At 35.3% G+C, this 20,578-nt stretch overlaps 1 protein-coding gene and 1 pseudogene across 1 annotated transcript in view; one reads left to right on the top strand and one right to left on the bottom strand.

Moving 5' to 3' along the window:
- Window positions 1-3,480: 3,480 nt before the first annotated feature.
- LOC107755943 (probable U3 small nucleolar RNA-associated protein 11) lies at window positions 3,481-11,126 on the bottom strand (annotated as a pseudogene).
- A 187-nt stretch (window positions 11,127-11,313) lies between these two features.
- Window positions 11,314-20,578, top strand: part of LOC107755242 (four and a half LIM domains protein 3-like) — a 44,237-nt gene continuing 34,972 nt past the window's right edge. Inside the window, exon 1 of the mRNA XM_016571964.1 lies at window positions 11,314-11,521. The gene's annotated coding sequence lies outside the window, so the exon portion shown is untranslated. The remainder of the gene's footprint in view (window positions 11,522-20,578) is intronic.

The following is a 20,578-nucleotide window of genomic DNA, read 5'->3' on the forward strand; positions in this document are numbered from 1 at the left end:
CTCTTCCAAACAGGCTCATGGCTAATTAGTGACAATTTAAAGGGGTCTCTGTGATCCCACCTCACACACGCATACACGCACACTCGCATGCAGTGAGGGTTATAAAGATTTCCCTTCAATCGCTTTCCCTCTGGCACAGAGACAAACCCCTACCCCTCGAGCTCTCGCTACAATCCGTTACTTCAAAAGCCGTGTGACAAACCGGTGCAACTCAAAGGGGCAGATATAAGATCTTCAGCCATTTTTTCTCCACACAACCCACCGATTCTACTGTTCACCCACGGTTACCCTGCACCGTAATTGGCAAATCGATTAGTGCTGTTCTTAACCTCACTCATGAAAGGAGTCTTTGAGGCACAGCAGAGGAAGAGGCAGCTAAGGGCTTTACATCCAGCGGGCTCAGGTGCTGTAACAACAGCCAAGGCCATCATTCTCTGGTCAAAACTACTCCGAGTCACCAACGCTGTTTTGTGCAGAGAGTGATTAAGAAATGGCTTTACTTCCAGTGTTTTTCACAATGCTCAATTCACTATACAGCTGTGAAAAGCTCTTGCATTAATTGCCTACACAATAATGCTTTCATATTATTCATGATATATTATGTGCGTCTGTAATTACAGTTTAATACATGGAAATTGTTACAGTGTGATGTATTACATGAAAAAACTAACCAAAAATAGAGATATACGTAGGCCTATCAGCAATAAGTAAATTGCTCTGCTATGAAATGCTTCTTCCCACTCATTTACATAGGGGCCCCAGCGTCATTTACAGCTCATTTTATTAGCTCCATTCAGAATCACTTCATATTAATTACTCAGGAGTCAGGTTAAGACATTACCCCAATTACACATCTTAATGATTTCACTACGGTATTTTTTTAAGCTGTGAGAAACATTTGACAATTCTAACTGAAAATGAAAAATATATGACCTCTATATCCAGATTCTTGATGTATTTGAACCCCTAATGTGGGCTTAAAACATCTTACAACATACTTTATCATAGTGTTCATGGCTAAGGAGTTTAAATTGGTCTTATTTTAAACAAAAGAAAACCGTCTTAAATGTTTTTTTGTTTTAAGCAAACTAAACTATTTTTAAAATTTATCTTAATGATCTTGTTGTGAACCATTCATAGGTTTCATTTTTTAATTTTATTTAATTATTTATTGACCTCATAATATGTCTTAACTCCATTTTTCAGTGAAATGACAGACTTCTCTCTGGTGTATGCCAAACATCTCCAATCACTTAGTCTGCTTAAACCCCGCCCCATTCATCCAATTGACAAATCTGCCTCCATCCAATCAACTACAGATTGACAGAACCAAGTCCCCAATTTATTCTTTTTTTTTCAGTAGTTTGCTTCACTTGTACATCACAATATGGAAGAGTTCACTCATCGCTACTTCCGTTACTCTGCAACTTCAATGAAAAATTCCTCTAAAACTACTTTGTTTTAACACACATTTGGTTACTTGATTTAGAGTGCAAATTTAGAGCTCACATAGAGCTCCAGCTGAATAAATATAAGTACCGTGGTCGCCTCGCATAATGTCCTGTTTAAATGTTACATAAGTTTAAATAAGTTGCAAACTGCAATTAACAATTACTTTCAAGATCTTAAAAGTGCACTCAGTAAATTACATTGCGCTAGCTCTAATAATGTAAAATGCATAGTATGCAGCTGGTCATGTGATCTCAAAGTGGCTGCCTCCATGAGGCGACCCACTCCATGCAAAATAAAACAACTTCTTGTAGGCAACTTCATGTTATGTGAGTGTACGAACGTTTAAATGTTCCAACATAATTATTCATTTTTTTGTGTAACTTTTTAATTGAGGTAAAAATAACTTTTTATTTGAGTGTAATTTTAAAAAGCCCATTTTTTTATTTGCAGGTCTTCAAAATTTGTTTAAAAAATAGTAATAAATATCTATTTATCCAAAAGAACAATGGTGACCTGCAGTACCTCATCACACTTAATGCATCAGTAGTTCTAATTTACAAGAGAATGAACACACCAACAAAAAAAGAGCAAACGCACTGAAGGTCAGCGTAGATTTTACATGCCATCCCATCAAATGAGCCTATTCAAAACTATTGTCAACTCAACAGTCTTATCCCAAACCCTTAACAAATGACTCGAGAGCTCCATGAGGGCCACAGGAGGCCTCTTTTACATCTCCTAATGTGAATAACATTATGGGACAATGTGAAGGATTTTGACCAATATCTTTCAAATCTAGGGGTCACTACCAAAACTGCACTGGTAGACCTGCAGCCATGACCCCTGTGCAAAAGCTGATGTGAATGAAAGACAGGCTTCAGTAAGAACAGTGGCCTTCTGTGTAATGACAGACGGAAGCAGAGCGGAACTGCGCACACGGCTGCATGACCCTCCACTTCAAACCGAGGCGGTCGCAGTGACGAATGCTCGACCACATGACGCACACACACTCTGCCTGTCACTTCTTTTGGCTGAGAATTGTGCAAATACAGAAGGTCAATATTGATAGGTCACACACGGAGCTGCTTTGTAAATATCACCAGGCTTAGACATGCATGTTCATGTCACTATGAACATGCACTTGTAATTCCTTTAAAAAAAAAGTATAGAATGTAAGAATTTAAAATGTTGTGTATTACAGTACAGCAGCAGTAAGCAGCATTCATTACAAACAGTTTTTCCTGTGGTCAGCGTTGGCACAGACAGACTCCTGGCCTTCTCCTCCCGAGCAGTGACATTTCCCTGTTCCTGATTCAACCATCCTCTCTATCCCAGGAGAGAGTAATGGATGGGGCCTGTTTATGAAGCCGCTGCCACCTGCATGATCAATCAAGCCATGCAGAGACGACACAAAAAGCTCAGTCTGCGCACATCCTTTCACATGAACAATTACACGAGCAGAAACAAGATTGGTACAAGAGTGTTTAAAAGTGGGCCATTTAAAGTTCTGAGAAAAGTAACTTCTGCTTTAACTCCTAAAAGAGTATGTATCCAAATGAATATGCAATAAAGGACAATAAAATAAAATGACTGTTGTAATATTTACAAAAAAATACTGGGACTATTACGAAGTCAATGTAAAGATAATAATAAATGTAGAAACAAAACAAAAACATATATGCTATGTATTAATTTAACTAATAGGACTTTTACCAATTTTCAGTTTTAAAGTAAATTTTTTAGTAAAAAATAATATATATATATATATATATATATATATATATTATATACTGTTAATAGACATGTACATAGACCATGTAATACAAACACTACGTAACCCAATAATTTAAGAGTTGCGACTTGCGACTGAATTTTGAAGGCATAATAGTTGCCTACTTCAAGAGACAGGAAAGTTTTTTAGTTTTTTTTTAATCAAGGTTGTAGATTTGATGAGATCAGATGAGATGAGATGTGCTAGTGCCATCTACTGTTAAAACCAAAGAACTACAAAACATTAAAGACAAAGTTTTATTTTAAGGCAATAAACGATTTCCTCTTAGCCTCAAATCTATAGACGGCTGGAGCAGTTTTGGTCTCCTCACAGACTTTCACTTTCTTAACCTTATCCTGTCAGAGAAAAAAAGCACAACCCAGATATCACACAATAATGAATACAAATTCTGAAAGCATGACCAATACTTCATCATAAGACAAGATAACAAGTTTCTTAAAAACAAGATCATTGGTAAATCCATGCATTACTAAATTGAAATGATTATAAAAAGTACTGAAGTGCCCATGTTGAAGGGGTTTAAGTGAAATGTAGATGAATTCACTTACTTGTAGATCTTTTCTAGTCTGGATCTTCTGACTAATGACAAACATATTTTTTTCTCTGTCAATACGCTGTGAAAGCCTGAGATACTGAAGTTCCCTCTGCTTTGAAAGTTTCTGAGAAAGGGGGAATAAACATGTTAGAAAACGACAAACATGAGAAAGTAAATGCAATGAAGTTAGTGTTAAAAAGTGATTTTTCACTATTATTTACAACAGGATCTGCATTTTCATGGGTTTAAAAATTATTGCATATATACACACATTATTCAAAATTATTAATAATGTATAATGTATTTCAAAGTCATTATAATAACTACTATTTATACAATTATTTATACAAATTTGTATAAATTATATAAATTCTTACTCTATTAGAAATAGGTAAATGAATTAAGAAATGATTCAACAGTGCACTGTACACACTAAAATACTTAGGTTACATAGGTTATGTACATAGCATGCTATACAGTGGCTACATTACTTTTATTCTCTTAGGCTCCACTGCTCCCACAATGCTTTTCTTTTCCAGGGTCTCTATTCCAGGGTCTGTTATATGCTCGTCCCAGCAATTCAGGTACTGTGTTGAGGTGTGTGGCCAGGTCAAAGCCCTCCACTAGCATGAATAAAAAACTGATTTGAAAATATAAAAAAATAATAAACAAACAAACAATAAATACATTTAGTCTATTTCAATAAGGGGTCTGCAGCAGTAGTGCAGGTGGTCCACCAAGTATCATTTGATCTCAAACTTTTATTAAAATATTCATTCAACAAACATACAAACATACAGTATTAACTTCACCTAAAGCTAAAGTTAAGAAGCTAGAGGCAAATGCTTTTAATCGAACCATATTCAAATGTATTAAGTAAAATTAAAATGTACATTACATCAATGATGATTATTTTACTGGCATTGCAATGTAAGCAGCATAACGTGTATAAATACATTAATATATTAAAACTAGCTTATAAGGCAGGTTTAAAATATAAATGTGAATTTCTTGCACTATGTAATAGGTGCAGCTATACAACATTACCTTCTTTTTTTTTTGAGTCCACATAAAAAACATGCTTATTTTTCTTTTCCTCATCAACATCAAGAACGTGAAGCTCAAACTTCATCCTTTCGATTTTTAAAAAACATAACATTTAAGCCATTATTCTCTACTTTAAATGGATGAAGCCACAAATGCACAGATATATAGGAAGAACCAGCCCTACCTTCATCTGCGACAATCGCTTCATTTCCACATATCTGATGTCCTGGGTCCTCGTCACCTTCTTCTGCTCCTCTGTCATCGTTTCCTCTTTTGGTTTGATCATGTGAACTCCATCCTGAACAGTAGCAGAATGAGCAGAGGTCTCACAAAACCTCACTGCTCTCATTGCCGTTTAAGATAGCTGAATGAAGTAGTAGTACTAAGTGGTGACAAACCTTTAATTGGTTGTGGATCATTTTAAAGTGAAATTCATCAGGGTTCTTATCCATGGCCTTCTTGCGGAAGGCCGTGAGGGTCTTCTGTTTCCAGTGGTAGTCACTGCATTACAAATAAAAGGTTGTACACAGCAGTTTGTAAATAATGAAATCATAAAGTGCAGTATTTCAACTATATTCCAATGACAAACAAATCTGAAGTAAAACTACAAAGGCCTACGTAATACGATCCTTCATCTTATGAACTTATTACCAATTACATCTAAACTCATTGTTATTGCCCTGTACCTATATATATTTACTAATTTCTTGATTAAGACACCTTATATTCACTACTATATTTACTAAGGCTCTCAAAAGACACACACACAGAGAGAGAGAGAGAGAGAGAGACACACACAGTGGAGATCAAAATTAGAACAACCTACAATTTCCTAAATTTCAAGGTCACTGATTAGTCCTATTTGAATTTATCCTAATTTATCCTAGGAGTAGAAGGACAGTTTTTTAAGCATATTTCATAAATTTATTGTATTCAGAAACTAGTATCATGGTTTGAGGGATGTTTTCTGCGGCAGCAGGGCCTCTAACAAGGCAGGGTGAATGCAAATGTTTATCAGAACCCCCTTCAGCAACATGTGGTACCTTCCCTGCAAGCATCTCCCAATCAGCCTGCAATTTTCATGCCACCATCCCGCTGCAAAACGGGTAAAGCAATACCTTGAAGCTAAGAACATTGAAATAATTAAATGGCCGGGCCAGAGTCCTGATTTAAACCCAACTGAAAATCTCTGGAAAATCCTTGGCAACAAAGTTATGGCTAAGAAACCCACTACAGTTACCAACGTATGTAAGAGACTAGAAGAAGAGTGGACCAAGATCACACCAGTGCAGTGTGAGAAACTAGTGATGTCCAGTGGCTGTAGATGTGCTTAAGTCATTCAAAGCAAGGGCTTCTATACTTTCTACTAATTTCTGACAGCTGTAACCCTCCAAAATTTCAGCTGTAATCTTCTTTCGTGCTACAGTGCTTACTGTTAGCTAATTTTGATCACTGTGCTTTCCACAAAATAGCCTAAATGTTTTTGTTGAAATGTCTTGGTTATTTTGTCAAACATGTTATTTCAACAGTGGAATACCCATACAGCTAATATTCCTTCAAATTTTGAATAGATTTATAGATTGTTCTCCAATTTTTATCTCAATTGTATGTATGTATATGTATATGTGTGTGTGTGTGTGTGTGTATATATATATATATATATAATTTTGAAGTAAAAAGATAAATATTATCCTTTTTTGTTTTTGAGATTTAATAATTAATAAATAACGATTTATTTAAAAGAATGACAAGTTGCTGCGTCACGTGGATACGATGGAACACACTAGCGTGTTATTTCTCGGCAACAGATTCGCGGAAAATATTTTATCTTTTCAACCTGATCAAGCACATATTAATATTCGGACATTTCTTTAAAAACTATATGAAATAAAAGTAAAAGAATGCATAGAATATGAACAATATAATCTAAAAGATAATGTAATGATAACGAAAGTTATTCATAAATGGTTTATTTGAATTATTAAAAAATATATAATTCTACAGTAGCCTATTCCTCGGTATTATTTAACAGAGTAAACGCGGCATCTGAACAAAAATATATACGTATTTACGTGTGTATGCCTACTTTTAAAAGTAAAAGAAAGGTTGCTCAAACAGTGTCGACAGCAGATGGCAGTGTCCTCCACTACAAATCACGCACTCATATACTCTGATTCATCCAAATAGATCCTTTAAATTTGAATAAAAGTTCCTCATAGTCAAAATCGTTTTTGATTCCAATAAATGTTGTTTTCAAATCCAATAATTTGCTCTTCTTCCAAAAACTGCACTTTCTGAGACTCACAAAGCTCCAGTTCCAAGCTGTATCCTTGACACTGAGCATACACCACAACATTAGCTTTATATGGCCATCTAATCAGTGATATCCATCACAGGAGTTGTCTACTGTTTTGTATAAGGAAGACAGCCAGGCTCACAGCAGGGAAGAACTCAATAACAAACCTTGGGTGCTGAGACACTTAGTTTATATATCCTGTGGCCAGTGTGTTGACACTAAATCACTTTGGTCATGATAATGACAGCCTCTATCTGCCAAAGAGATTGGTTAACACTAACAAATAATAATTGGTGTTTCTCAAACAGGGTCTTTAAAGGGTGTCCTACTCTACAACTACGAAAAGTAACCATGGCTTTATTACAGTAAACGTGTAACCATGGTTTTTTGGCTTATTGATTACCATTTGTATAACAACAGTTTTACTACAAATAGCACCCAGATAGCACACGCACGTCTGAAAGATGTCTGTTAAAGATTGCTTAATCTGGAAAGCATCTGCTGTGTACCAACATCTGATAGATGTCTTTAAGATGTCAGTTTTACATTCATTCTAAATCATATACATCTTAAAGACATTTTCTAAATGTCTATTTGACATCTGATAGGAAACATAGACATATTGCAGATGAGCAAACACTCTAAAAAATATATCTTGCAGATGTAAATGCAGACATCAAATAGACGTCTCCAAGCGTGTGCAATCAGGGCATGGTTAAACTATGGTTAGTGTAGCAAAACTGTGGTTTAACTATAGTGACCACTGTTTTGTTTTTGTTTTTTATTTGTAGTAAAACCATGGTTAATTTTGGTAAGGGTATATTCCTGGCACCTAATTTGAATCTTAACCAGAAGGACAGCTTTCAGCCCTTAGTGTGACAAATGTCAGAGCTGAAGTCTCATGACGGCACCTGTGTGCCTCTTATAGCTCTGAAGGTCCAGTTTATCCATTAGTTGGCTTGTCTTCTGAGAATGAGGGGAGGAGGGGGGCAGAAATAGTCATTTGGTGTATCAAAACATGTGGGGCATGGGATATAAGCAAGGGCAGATTTGAAATAACAACCAGCTTTTCCTCTGGCAAAAAAAAAAACACTGTGCATTACTCAGAAATACAGAACATCATGTTTTGGTGCTGCGAGTATTTTCCCACTGTGTTTTGTAACACACAAGGCACTTTACAGGTACAGAGGAACTTACAAAATGAAATGCTTACATTTCAGTTTGAGGAACCTCAAATGGAACACTGAAGTCTTTTAATTAATACTTTAACTGTAGAAAGACAAACACAATCTATGTATTACCTCATCTGACATTTTTATAAACCAAGTGACCCGATGGACTTTTCCTACAGAAAATGAACCACAGTAAAGCAAGTAAAAAATAAAAAAAGAGAGAGATTTAAAGTATTTCCTTGTCTGAATTTTAATAGGATTATATATGTTTCTCAACAAAAAAAATCTTTAGGGAACAACTAAGTATCCGAACCTGTGTTTAAGAGAGGGCAGAATGTCAAATGGACAAAACAAGGAGTTATAGGTTTATGATAGCTTGGAATTTCTGGAATGCCCTCACTTGACAGATATATTACTGATTGATTTTTAATATAGGCCTTTAAAAATCACACAAATGACATAATGTTACTGGCCAGTAGCTGAGCTCAAGACCTTGGAATGCCTTTCTTAACCAATGTAAGGTTTCTACAGGGTAAGATTATTACAAATCAAGAGGAGCTCCTGTATGAATTATATAATAAATCAGGTTTCATCTAATTTTTGAGTATTATATTCAAGTAATAGATGTAGTTTGCTTCATTACATTTGTACAAGTTTTAAATGGCGGATAGTCTGGATTGTGGGAAATCTTATTTACGTTTTACTCCTGTGTCAGAGGAAAAGGTTTTTGAGGAGTCTTTTTTTTAAACAGAGGAAACCATTTAACAGATTTAAAACTTATAATTTCTGGTTTTACTAAGGATGTTAACAACACCGTCTGAACCCTAGATCCTTCCAGGAAGAGGCCTCTCTTGAATGTTTGGTTCTCACTCTCAAATTCAACCACAAAACTCTGTCACCCCACTATTTACATTACCCTGCTTGAGCTGGCAGTACAAAATGTAGTGTTGTAGCACTCGAGACCGGTCTTGGTCTCATGTTATGATGTAAAACTTCCTGCTTAAAATGCAATCAATAACTTTCTAATTTTATTTCTTTTGATCCTGCTGTGCTTGGTCAGAATTTAATGTGGAATTGTGTCAAAATTTTCACCAACGTTAATACAAATGCCCAAAAATTTGAAGATATGATTGCAAGAAAGTAATTGTATGAGATCTTGTTTTTATACTAATTAAGCAATATCACAAGAGCAAGAGTGCAAAGATTTTTTTGTTTGTTTTTTTGTTAGTGATTTCATTTGATTGGTAACAGCTCTAAATAGTGTCTTATTATTCTAACTGTATTTATTGATCAAATATTAGATATTTTTTAGGCAACAAATGTGGATCTTTTAGAATTTCAGGAATGTGTGTATGGTCTTGGTCTTGACTCGGTCTCGCCCTGCCTTGGTCTTGATCTTGTCTTGGTCTCAACCCCTAAAAGTCTTTGTCTTGTCTTGGTCTCAACACACTCTGGCCTTGGTCTCGACTTGGTCTTGGTTTAGGTGGTCTTGAACACTATCAATATGTCAATAAAAAAGGGTTTAAGGTCTTACAGACATGAAAAATATCTAAAGATGTGATAGACAAGGACACAGTTGTCTGTTGTTGTTGTTTTTTTCAGAGATAAAAGGAATATTTATCTTAAGCAGTTGTAATGGAGGTATTTCGCAATTTACACTTGATTAAATTTGGTGTAATTTGATAGTCCTTTCTTTTAAACTGTTAAAGAGGGCAATAAAAACTCAATGGCATTAGAGTCCTGACGCTGAGGATCAGACATCTTGAACATCATAACATGTTTAAGAGAAAAACATGAGGTCTCGTTCTTGGTAGGGGTGTAATTTAATGAATTTGAATTACATATGAACTCTTTGGTAAGGTCATACAAGAGGGCAATAAACCCCTGTTCTGAGACAATCATTGAGTTTATTTATTCTTAGCAAATCATAGATACTGTGAGTCAACTCAAGATACATTAACTAATTTAGTTTCAGTTATATAACCTCATTTAATTTACAACAACTGCTCAATGTTTTCTGCGGATGCCTGAATTAGTACAAGGACAAAGTCACTTTCTTTAATCGTGAAAGTGGCTCTTTATATTTTATCTTTATCCAAGTATTACATTACAAACATAACCACATAGTGAAAACTAATATCAATGTACTTACCCCTTTGTTATATAATTACACATGTAAGTGTCTGAAGTGATTCCATAGCAAACTCTTGTAAATATCATGTGGAAATAATTTGTTCATCCTTAACTGTGGAGTGAGACAAAAGTGTTTTAAATCATGATAGACAGTTTATTTGTTTGTTTGTTTGTTTTATCATTTCCATTACATCGTCATTTCCATCACAACTCAGTTTTACTCACATCTGATTTTAATATTAAACAGTTTAATCTGTTAATCAAGTAATCTGTTTATTAGCATTCTGTGAAAGTGATTTTTGAAATAAAAGGCTCATTTTTGTTGCTATAGTATCCTAAATATTTAATCATATTTTCACACCTTTTCATATTCTTTCATATTTTCACATTCATTCACATTCATCACATCATACCATATAGCAAAACTGTTGGAATTTTGAAAAAAGGATTTTCATATTGTACAGATGAAAGGTATCTGAAAAAGTAGCATGAGTGATAAATTGATGACATTTTCAAGACAGTTGAAAAGCTTCTATTGATGAAAGTTTCCAGTTTAAATGTGACCATCATACAAAAATAAGTTAAAAATCAACCTCTGTTTAAGCTCAAAGTCAAACAATATGTTTAAAAAAAATGAAAAACAAAAAACTGAATCTCACCAGGAAGCTACAGGACATGTGCTCCACTGAACGAGATAAATTTCCACCTTTGGAAAACAAAAAAAAGAAAGAAAGAAAGAAAAGTATTTGTGCTACATTCATTTACTACAGACAGACATCTCTTGCGCTCTAAACTAACTGCAAGTCAGAGAGATAACAATGCAAACTGTTTTAATTTAAAGATCATTCAATAAAACTTCCTTCAGAAAAGAAGGAAGACCGTTTTCATCCATTGGGGCGGGAGCTTGTGACTCACACAACTTCCTCTATAGTATAGCGCATGGAAGAGTTGAGCGCGAGCATTCTCTCATTCGGTGCTTGGAGAGAGAGCTGAACACTTCTGCAGAATCTGCACACCCGTGAGGAGCAACAGGACTACAGAGCTGTTAAACAGGCCAAACTAAACTGATACGGTACTGAAAGAGTTTTGACGGGGTAAGCGCGCTTCGTCTTTTCTTTTCCCCCCGTCATTTAAATTTAGAAACTCACGTAACAGAGAGCTAATGATTATCAACCTGTTTTTTCATTCATAGCCAGAGAGTAAAAATCGATAACTTGTTAGCCTGTGAAAGTTTTCATTCATCCAGGATATGGTAGCATGTCTTAAAGCAAAGTATTAGAAATTACATCAGTACTTGTAAAATCTTATTTTTGACCAACTATTAACTCTTACATGGCGTCCATGGATAAGTTAAAAAAAAGTTTTTAAACTAGGCTATATTTAAAGTTTTCAATTGAACTTTAGGTGCATGTAAGAAAAAAGCCTAGCATCACCTGTTGAACGCTTACTGGACTTTAGTGTAAAATATAATTAATTCTAGGCCATTCATTCCTGAGTGAGAGAAAGGCAAATTTATTATATGCAGGCCCTTTAAAGGTCATCTTTAACTCTCCCTAAAGTCAGAGTTTCATGACATACATTTGGTGAACGTTTTGTACTTCACACACTTGTAATTCTCAGAGGAATCTGGCACACGTGTCTCGACATGACAGTTATTTGTATGTTTTTTGACAGCCAGACCTCAAGTCTTCATTGGCATTAAATGCACACATGCAGATAACCATTAGAAAAACAGAATGAAGGCATACAAGCCGTGGGGATCTGACATATTCCTGAGTTTAGTCAAAAGCTGTTCCAGGTTGGAACTTGATTGCTCATCTTTGAACACACCTCATCCCAGAACATGATGCGTTCCAAGGCGTAGTGAATGCTTTGAGTAACTGCTCGTAAGGTTCCTATTGCAAATTTACAGCCTGTACTGTGAGGTAATAATATAGAAGCCCATTGAGAATGATGGTTTTAATTTTTTTTTTTTGATTTATTTCATAAGTACTGCGTGCTTATAGAAAGTAACCTTGAGTTAAACATAAAACAGGAAATGGTTTATGCATATCAGTGAGTGATGTGATTCATAAAGACACACCTTAAGTGATTGAAAACAGGTGAGTGGAAATAGTTTATTTATCAGTGGGTAGGTCCTCTTGATATATCCGATCCGCTGATGATGACTAAACTCCTTTGGCAGAGATTTTTCATTTAAGCAATATTTTCTGCCCTAGGAAGTCTTAAGACAGACAACAGGGCAAAAACTGCAGTGAGTAGGTCGGAAAAGTTGACAGGAAGAACGGAACTGCGTCCTCTACACATTTCCTCTTTCTTTTCTATTTTCAAGCCCAGCTGCTGAGACTGGTCTCTGTTCTCTGGCATCCTGTAGACATCGCAGACAGGCAGCCCGTCAATTGTCTCGTGCTCAGTGACTCATTGAGTTTTTAACTCTTTAAGTGTTTTTTAAAGAGTTGTACTGTGTCTTTTAAGTGTAGTATGGCATGTGCTGGCATGCATATGTCTGTGTGTGTGGGATAAAAAAAGCAGAGAGATCTTTGAGGTGCATCACTGTGTCTTTTGGTGCATTAAGAAGCCTTTGAAACTGCTTACCCCTCTGCCATTCCATTCCCATTCATTATTCCAAGAGGGGGAGTTCAGAGGTGCTTGTGGAGAAACAAAATAATCCCTTTGAAACTTAAGTCCCATCCCTCTCATAAATGTGCCACAAACTTTATGAGGCCTTAGTGTGTTTCTCAGTATCACTGATTTAACTGCCTGCTCCATAGCAACTGATTTCCACGTGCAATATGAAACTCGATCCTTTATCCAAACACTTGTTTACATGCCAGTCTTTTATACTCTAATTATAATTACAAAATAAATAGCACTATCAATTTAACGTGTTAATGTTCTGTGATTCATTATATATTGTATTTATTACAGTATACTGGCTTCTAAGCCACTTATAGAAGTGTTTAGTGCTTTATCTGCCACAACATAGTGACTTAATTTGGGGGCTTTTCTCAGCAAATACTGAGATATACAATTAATTCAAACAATTCAATGCATTTTATGCTATTAATTCAATTAGAAATTATACATAATTAAAATGTGTACTTTTTAAATTTATACATTAATATTCAAAAGTTTGAAATTATAAGATTTTATTGTATTTTTTAAAGAAATTATTATTTTATTCAACAGGAACGCATAAATTGATCAAAAGATTCAGCACCAAATCTGCTGAAATTTTAGCTTTGACATCACAGGAATTAATTACATGTAAAAAAATATTAAAGGGGTCATATGATGCGATTTCAAGTTTTCCTTTCTCTTTGGAGTGTTACAAGCTGATTGTGCATAGATAAGATCCCTGAAGTTGCAAAGACTAAAGTCTCAAAACCAAAGAGATATTCTTTATCAAAGTTAAGACTCTGCCACGCCCCCCTAAAACGGCTCATTCTAACACGCCCCCACATATCTACCCCACTATGTGGATCTTTAAAAAAGCATCATATGACCCCTTTAAAATATAAAACGGTTTTGTTAAATTGCATAATACACCATATTAATGTTTTTATAGGAGCCAGAGTTGGTTTTTACCGTATTTTTGATCAAATAAATGCAGGCTTGTGAGAATTAGAGACTTCTTTAAAAAGAATTTTTTTTTAACTTAACTATATTATTTACATATTTGAACTATTATTTTAATTTAAATCACCAGCCATACAAGTAAAAAAGATATAGAAAGGGTTTTTATTCCAACTTTCCTGTCTCCACCATATTCTATACATATTGTAAAAAGTGCTTCATCAGAAGTGGCTTGTGAATAACTCATCATGGTGTCCATCAAAGAAATCCAAGTTCTTAAATTGGACTGTATTTCATTTTTTATGAACCACAACAGGGCTTCCTCTTAAGTGTCCTGCTGTGCCAACAAAATTCAGTTTGTTATTTTTATAATGAGTCTTTTTTCTTGTGGTTCAAAATCCCTGCACTCTTTGGTAGTAAGGTCCATAAAGTCCTCAAAAAAAAAAAGTCCATAAAGTGTGTTGTTGTCATCTTTGGAGTATATTTTTTTGGTGTCTGGAATGTTCAGACCTTTCAGAAACTAAAGGAGGTTGAAAATGCATTTTTCCCCCTATTGGGTCAGGGCGATGTGACAGCAGTGTGATCATGGCCACATTCTTTGGAAGCACTGTGCTTTGTTTGAGAGCTTTATCTTATGCAGAAACTGCTGTTCATCAGTGATAGGACAGAGTACAGTATTTCATAAAGTGAGCACTGTTGAATATTCTCACTTGGCAATTGATTTCTATGCATACAAAAAAATTGCATACTGTTTTCACTATACATACTATAGTGTATGTAGAGTAGTGTGGTATTGACTACCACTTGTTTGGTCACAACAAACACTGAATGTAGTTGTCCATTCATAAGTCACAGCACAGCACACAAAAAGAGTGTACAAGTGTGTCCATTAAGCCATAATTTATCAGACCATCTATATGCAAATCAATTGGACTGAACATCTGTCCATCAATAATGCAGCTCTGTAGCCAAATGTGTAAGATAACGCAAAGCCAGAGACAACGAACCCTTTAATTAATCTCTAAAGAGAGTGCCAGATGAAGCAATGTGATTTCAAATGTCTTGAACGAATATCACATGCAAGTACACTGTTTACGGTCTTCTTTAAATCATGATGAGTTGCTGTGTCAACTCTGGGACAGTCCCATACATATCACAAGCTCGTGTGAAAATCTTGAAAATCAATTATTATCTCAGGATTCAGACTTTTTGTGGTCTACTGCCACATTTCTTTTAAAATTGCTCATGGAAACATATAACTGGTTGTTTGGAGGATTAACTTTGAATTAAGGGAAGTTACTGGGGGTTTCCTGCGGGGGACTCCAGGTCCATCTCTAATCCAGTGAGATGGTGGCTTCCTCCCAGACTGAGGAGAATGAATGGATGAAATCAGATCTTTGCAGCCTGTGCCCCAAGAGACGCGACCCTCTGCTCGGTGTGCTATCTGATCACTTGTACTGTTTGTTTACCTTTCCCCTCTCTTCCTCTCGCAGGCCTTATTGTCCTTCATATACGGTTAGTGTCTTGCTCTGAGCCACTTGTTGTTAAACCCCTTTGTCTGTCTTTCTTCCGGTCATTTCTCTACAACACTTATTGTGTGCTCCAATATGCTGCTCTGTGTCACCATGACCAAGGTGTCAAGATTCAGCTGGTTAAACACCTTCTGGTAGACTATACTGTCTGGCTTTAAAAAATGTCTTTCTCCATTTTGTAAAAAAAAGTTTACCTTTAACAGAACTCATTTCAATAACGGTTCTCAGGCTTGCATTATTTCAACAATGTGAACGGAATATGGTACTAAAACACTGTGACAATGTTTTCTGCACTACTATTCAGTGGTGCTGCAATACTATAGCGCAATCAGTGTTTTTCAATAAATGACTTATGAGCCGCTTTGTTTATATGAATCAAAACAAGACAGTGTGACTGTGACTAGTGTAGTCTGACTTCCAAACAAATGACTCTTATTAGCAGCTTCGTTTTAAGGAATCAAAACCATAGACAGTAAAACTAATGTAGTCTGATTCCTAAACAAATGAGCTACTTTGTTTTAGTGAATTAAAACCATAGACTGCAACTAATGTAGTCCGAATCCCAAACAAATGACTCTCATGAGCCACTTTGTTTTAGCGAATCGAAACCATATATGGGCAACTAGTGCCGTCCGATTCTCGAATAATTGACTCTAATGTGTTGGTTCTTTTTAGAAAATTAAACGAATACAGTTTTCTTACTGTGTTTTGTAATACTTAAGGATTGGGAGACTTAAATCACTGCAGTTACTAACAATGTCAGTAATATTTTATAAAATTGAATGAATGAATGAATAAATTAATGATATATGTTGCAACATTTTTATTTTAGGATTTATATTTAATATAGTTATATATCCAATTGTTGGAATCCATTTATGTTGCCTTTTAAAAGACTACAAAAAGTCAATTAAAGGATCAGTTCACTTCCAGAATAAAAATATCCTGATAATTTACCCCCATGTCATCCAAGATGTTCATGTTTTTCTTCAGTCAAAAAGAAATAAAAGTGTTTGAGGAAAACATTAGAGGATTTTTCTCCATATAATGGACTTAAATGGTGGCGAACGGGCTGAAGGTACAAATTGCATTTTCAGTGCAGCTTCAAAGGGCTCTACACAATCCCAGCCGAGGAATAAGGGTATTCTCTAGTGAAACAATCGTTCATTTTCTTTAAAAAAAAATATATATATATATTTTTTTTAATTACAAATGCTCATCTTGCACTAGCTCGACCACGCATTACGTAGTCACATTGGAAAGTACCGACCCAAAGCGAATGTGCAAAGAAAGTCACATGACCTTTACAAAAAAAGGTAAAACAACGATGTCGGACGACTTTGAAGTTGGAGGAGAAAATTCGTTTTTTGCCCTACCATACCTTTTTGAAACGGAATACACAGACTAAGAGCTAACCGCTTGTGACCTTTCCAACGTGATGACGTAATGCGTAAATTTGCGGACGTGCATTGTGGTGCTAGTGCAAGACGTGCATTTGTAATTAAAAAGTATATAAATGTTTATTTTTTATTTTATTTTATTTTTTGAAAATTATCTTTTCGCTAGATAAGACCCCTATTCCTCAGCTGGGATCGTGTAGAGCCCTTTGAAGCTGCATTAAAACTGCATTTTGGACCTTCAACCCGTTGGCCACCATTTAAGTCCATTATATGGAGAAAAATCCTGGAATGTTTTCCTCAAGAACCTTAATTTCTTCTTGAACATGAACATCTTGGATGACATGGGGGTGAGAAAATTATCAGGAAATATTTATTCTTGAAGTGAACTAGTCCTTTAAAAAGCCTGTGTAAACAAAATTTGCAATGCTTGGATTACATCTATTATCTTGTTTTTCCCCAAATAGACCTTAGTCAAATATACTAAAAGAACCATTGATGGAACCGGAATGGGAATCATTAAAGTCCTTACAATTCCCATCCTAAGCAGCCATTCAAAACTTGCTGAATCAGACCTTATGAGTGTGATTAGCAATGCCACATGACATGTGTCTGTATGCATGAGTTACATCAGTAAACATCTGTGGGTTACACGGATTAAGCAATTGGCATTTTTCTAATGGTCCATGCTTATTATGTCTGTTATACCAGCTGTATCACAAGCAACAGATGTAACTGTGCAATCTATCAATCCACACTCTTTTGTCACCCATCCAGAGTCCCTGAGTCACCTTTGACGCACCTCATCTCTGTACAGATCCAGGAATCCAGTCACCCTAGAGGTGTGGGCTGTAAGAGACACTGTAACCTGTCCCATCACAGGGTTGGGTTCTTTCACCCCTTGTCTCGCACATATATCACCAACTTCCAAGAGGAAATTTTCCCAAAACTGTCAAAGAGATGCATTCAACCTGACAATGAATACCCGCATTGGAATGTAAACACTGGTCCGTACTAATAACAGTCACATAAAACGTGTCTGGTTGGCATTCTCAAAGCTATGACTGTCAAACGTACTGTAACGTAATATCAGAATCAGAGTAAAATATGTGTATAACTGCAGGGAGTTTCCTGTAAAATCTGGATCCAGCACAAATAAAATCTGTAGTTTAGGGATGTTGGAAAACCAAAGCCATTGTAAACTGCTATAGAAATCACAAAGTATTAGCAATTTTTTTAATAACACAAAAGCAAAATAATCAAAACATCAACTCATCAAAAGCATCAAAAAAGAAAAATAAATCTATAAACATGGGGTATCTGTAAATAATGTATAATATTTTTATAGACTTATATATTGCCATATATTATATATTGCCAACGTAACAATGAAAAAACATATGTTACCTGAACATTAACAGCACATTATAAATAGTCAGGGATTTAGGTTGATACAAACTGCTCTGTTCATCTTCATGGCTGGGAGTTTTTCCACATCTGATGGTGACTCACCACATACTGGAAACTTACGGGTCAAAACATCTGTCCTACAGACTGATTATTTTGACTTGATTTATTCTTGCTGATAAATCAAACAGCTTTTAATGTTCCGTCTGTTGTGCCATGTCTTGATGTAATTAGTCAGGTCTTTGCAACTGAAAACAACTGTACTGAAAAAAAAATTAAGTAGAAAGACTCAAATTTACAGTGTACAATGCAAGCACTTTATATTAAACGTTTACATTTTACTGTTAATAGTATCATAATGCAAACATTTCCATTTTCATGCAAGTAACCTGTTGTGAATGCAAGCAAATTATTTAATGCTGCTGTTGCCATTAAACTTAGTAGTAACTTAATAGTTTTTGTTGGATGTCAAATTTAGGGTTTAAATATTATAAATATTAGTTGCCTTATATCTATTGCAACTAAGTGCTGTTTTTATATGGTCAAGTAACTAATGATCGATTTCTCGATTTTAATCGATTCTCACTTTTATGAAATTATATCGATTCATAAATCCCAAGAATCGACTAGTCTCACCTGTCAGATAATGAACGAAACATCGTAGCGCGCCTCCCATCCAATAAATTGCAATAAGCTTTGTGATTTGTTACCTTTTGATATGAAACGAAGTCTCAGATTGCAAATGCTGTCCATTTTATTACAATATTCAAATATTAAATGCTGTTTTGGCACTGTTTAATGTGGAGTAACCGATCGCTGTAGCGCCTCGGTTAGAAGTGGCAGCGCAAAGCTGAACTGATTATCTCCGCTTTAATAGCAGTTACAGCATGAAATAAACATGAATGAACATCCGAAGCTATGTAAAAAATAAAAAGCACAAGTTACCGAAATCTGAATCCTGTCTCGTGTAATCGCTCAATGTTACAAATGCGGAAAGACGACAATAGCTTGTAAACAGTATCACTTAACGTCACATTTACCACAGAAAAACATAGGCGATTTCTCGATTTTAATCGATTCTCACTTTTATGAAATTATATCGATTCATAAATCCCAAGAATCGACTAGTCTCACCTGTCAGATAATGAACGAAACATCGTCGCGCGCCTCCCATCCAATAAATTGCAATAAGCTTTGTGATTTGTTACCTTTTGATATGAAACAAAGTCTCAGATTGCAAATGCTGTCCATTTTATTACAATATTCAAATATTAAATGCTGTTTTGGCACTGTTTAATGTGGAGTAACCGATCGCTGTAGCGCCTCGGTTAGAAGTGGCAGTGCAAAGCTGAACTGATTATCTCCGCTTTAATAGCAGTTACAGCATGAAATAAACATGAATGAACATCCGAAGCTATGTAAAAAATAAAAAGCACAAGTTACCGAAATCTGAATCCTGTCTCGTGTAATCGCTCAATGTTACAAATGCGGAAAGACGACAGTAGCTTGTAAACAATATCACTTAACGTCACATTTACCATAGAAAAACATAGGCTATTCGGTGACCATAAACTCGTTAGTCAGCTAGAAAAATGAACTGTAGAGGAGCATTTTGCTAAATATGCACCATATAACACGTATATTCATTATCATTTTTTTACTGTTCTTCAATATTTAATTTATGTTTGAATAAATCCATCAAGGTTTTGTGACAACCACCATTTAAGTGTTTATATTTCAAAAAACCAATTGGAGTAGAAATATAATTATGTCGGAGTTGAGGCCCGTTCACACCAAGAACGATAACTATGAAGATTAACAGCATTATTATTATTAGCATCCACACCAGCGGATGATATCGTCTGTCTGTTCTAAGCCCAAGCTCCTCTGCCACTTTAAATTCTCAAGCTCGTTATAGCAGGAGTGATTCTGATTGGCCACCAGTGTTTTTATTGTTCAACAGATGGAAAAAATAGTTCTGAAAGTGATTCCAACGATATACCGTATTGTCCCGAATATAAGACGATATTTTTTTCTTGAAAATACATCTGAAAAAACGCGGTCGTCTTATATTCAGGGTCTAGACATTGACATGTCAATAATACACCCACAACACTAGGTTTCACCTTTCCATATTATTGACTCTCAGGTATATTTTACAGCATTAGTTAAGAGTTTTTTTTTTCCTTGAGAAAATTTGCCATGTCCTGTACCTGATATATATACAAAATAATCGATA

This window comes from Sinocyclocheilus rhinocerous, unplaced genomic scaffold (genome assembly GCF_001515625.1).
Source record: "Sinocyclocheilus rhinocerous isolate Xijiao unplaced genomic scaffold, SAMN03320098_v1.1 scaffold11, whole genome shotgun sequence".
Taxonomy (NCBI): Eukaryota; Metazoa; Chordata; class Actinopteri; order Cypriniformes; family Cyprinidae; genus Sinocyclocheilus; species Sinocyclocheilus rhinocerous.